Raw genomic sequence first — 3373 nt, 5'->3', positions numbered from 1 at the left:
GGTATCTTAATCAGTATTCAAATGCTATGAATAGTCACCATGACCATGGCAACTCTCATTAAAAAAAATTTAATTATGGCTTGCCTTACAGTTTCAGAGTTTTAGTCAATTATCATCATAGTGAAAGCATAGCAAAACACAGGCAGAGAAGGCGGTGGAGACATAGCTTAGAATTCTATATCTGAGTTCATAGCCAGCAGGAAAAGAGAGACTCTGGGCTTTTTGATATCTCAAAACTTCTCCAATTGGCATACTTTCTCCAACAAGAATACACCCCTTAATCTGTTCAAATAGTGCCATTCATTGGTGATCAAATATTGAAATCTATGAGCAATTCTCATTCAAAACACTATAGCAGGAAACCTGCTACTGTTGCTTTGCTATAAGAATCTGACATTAACATGCCTTCTGTATATTTGTTTGTACTGATACATCAGTGTTGCTCTTAGCCTTGGTTGAAAATATGTCTGTTTGTAGTAGACAACAGTTAATATAGAGATTCAGTTCATATGTTTTAAAGGTGCTGAGAATAAGTAATTATTGAGTGTTCAAATCCCCAAACGAGCATCTATATTACTTCTTGCCAGGCTCGTGGAACATTACAGAAGAGGAGGAAAAAGGAATTCTGAGAGGCTCTGCCATAACCTGACAAATAAAGAAGCAAATGCTCACAGCCAACCACTGGACTGAGCACAGCGTCCCCAATGGGGTCCCCAATGGAAGAGTTAGAGAAAGGACTGAAGGAGCTGAAGGGGTTTCCAACCCCATAGGAAGAACAATAATATCAACCAACCAGACCTCCCCACGCGCCCAGAGCTCCCAAGGACTAAACCACCAACCAAAGAGTACATATGGAGGGACTCGTGGCTCCAGTCGTATGTGTAGCAGAGGATGGCCTTGTCAGGCATCAATGGGAGGAGAGGCCGTTGGTCCTATGAAGGCTCGATGCCCCTGTGAAAGGCGGGAGTGGGTGGGTGGGGAAACACCCTCATAGAAGTAGGAAAGAGGGGTTGGGATAAGGAGTTTCACGGGGAATGGGGAAAAGGGATAACATTTGAAGTGTAAATAATGAAAATATCCAATAAAGATAATTACAAAATAAAAGACTCAACAATGAGAAGGAATGCTTGAACAGCTGTCTTCTGTATGTGACCTAGCTGTTAAATACACAAATTACAGCAACAGAAAACCTCCACAGTACTGGACACCTCAACATTCAATACCAGTTGGGGAGAGGTTCGAGAGGCCCTACCTCTCAATGAGGAGCTTTAGGCAATTAAAGCTTGCCTGGAGAGGGGGAGTCAAATTCCTCAATGGTGTAGCCAATCCCGTAGGACAGGTTCTTACCACCTATGGACAGTTCTTGTAGGCAAATGTCGTCATATATAGTAACATACACACACACTAACATCTCAGTGTGAAAATAGGAGGGGTATTATTGGAAAGAAGACGAAGTTCAGTGGGAAGGAGAAAGTAATGAGAGAAGGATGTATCATATTTGCAAAATTCTGAAAGAATATAATTATTAAAGGTTGATTTTTATAGAAGTTGCAAGTACATTTCTTATTACCAGAGGGCAGGGGTGTAAGGAGGGTGTTAGATGTGATAAAGATTAACAAATGGATACTAATTTATAATAGATAAGTGAGTTATAATGTTCTGTTGCATACTAGGGTAGTTATGAATAAGAATAATACACTTTATAATTTAAATGAAAGAATTTACTTTTAGTATTTTAATCAAAATACATAAATTTTTGATATGACAATGTAATTTAATCTGAACATTGCATAAATCATACAACCTGAATGATCACACAAAATGTTACAGTACTATAGTGAAATTTTTGTGAACCAATAATAATTACGGGAAAAGTTTTCAAAACAATCTCTAGATCTCCTGGATGCTTGGCATTGCCTGAAACATGAAAAAAAAATTAAAGAGAATGCTGATGTGGGTTTATTGAGGAATCTATATCAAAAGTGGTTACAATAAGAAGATCATGTATAAACAGACAAGATCTAGAAACTGTTGAGACATTATGAATATTCTTCCAAACCTGAGCAGTGTCAACTGAACCTACTTAACTCTTTGGAACACTGATGAGGACTTAGGTGCCTCTGTGTGGTATTAAAACAGAAGGGATATATGACAAATGTCCACTCCCAGAGAATGAAGACAACTTAAAAATGAATTGTGTCCTGAATTCACCTAGACGTGTCTGCCAAGCGCAGGCTGCTCTTCTCTGATCTGCGCCCACCTGTTTGTGTCACTGAACCCCATAGAGCTGTGAAACTGAACCACTGGCTTAGGACATAACATACATTGTCTCTGTGACTACTAAGTGGCTCTGCCTTTCTTCTGTTGTCTACAGTTCAGCTTGAAGGAGTTTTTAAACATGCAATTACAATTTAATGTTGTCTTAAGTGCAGCAACTACAAACTATTATTTCTCAAGACAAAATGAAGCTATTAGTGGACATCTGTTTCTGGCCTTCTTGGATGTGACCTCTTTTAAGAGTCTTTCTTTAGTTTACAATGTTGAAAAAGATACTTTGATCTCTTATATGAGCCTAAATAGATAGTTGCTCTATTTCACATATTCAATTTTCATTTTTGGCAACCCTACCACTGTAACACAAACTGAAATCAGAGGGCTGGCTTTCATCACTGAGTCCAGAGACATTCTTACTTGAAAAAAACTAGTTTGACCAAATGAAACGTAGAAATAAATTTTGAGTTCAATATATAAATCTTGGTTGGATTATTAAATCATAGCTACCAAGTCCCCTTTGCTTTTTGTGGGACTTTGAATAAAAATGGCTCTCATAGACTCAGATATTTGAATATTGGTTCCCAGTTGGTAGATTGTTTAAGAAGGGTTTGGAGGTGTGGTCTTGTTGGAGGAGATGTGGAATTGGGTGCAGGCTTTGAAGTTTCAAAAGCCCAGGCCAGGCAGAGTCTCTCTGCTGTGTTCAGATGGGATCTAACTTCTCAAATATTTCTCCTGTGCCATGCTGGCCTGCTTGATGCCATGCTTCCTGCCATAATGTTCATAGATTAACCTCTGAAACTGTGTGCACGCTCCCAATAAAATGCTTCCTTTCAAGTTACCTTGGTCATTTTGTTTCTTCATAGCAACAGAATAGTGAACACATCCCCAAGCTGAAATATATCTTGTTAATGTAATTGTTCCAAATGTTTTAAGAAATGGAGCATCATATGACAAAATCTAGTTTGGAAAAATTAAAATTCAGCTATTATTATTGTGTTAATTATAATACCATACATGGTGGCATGATCATTTATGCCAAAAAGCAATGGACAGAGAGAGAGAGAGAGAGAGAGAGAGAGAGAGAGAGAGAGAGAGAGAG

Source organism: Grammomys surdaster, unplaced genomic scaffold (assembly GCF_004785775.1).
Source record: "Grammomys surdaster isolate TR1022 unplaced genomic scaffold, NIH_TR_1.0 261, whole genome shotgun sequence".
Taxonomy (NCBI): Eukaryota; Metazoa; Chordata; class Mammalia; order Rodentia; family Muridae; genus Grammomys; species Grammomys surdaster.
Note: the sequence above shows the minus strand (reverse complement) of the source record.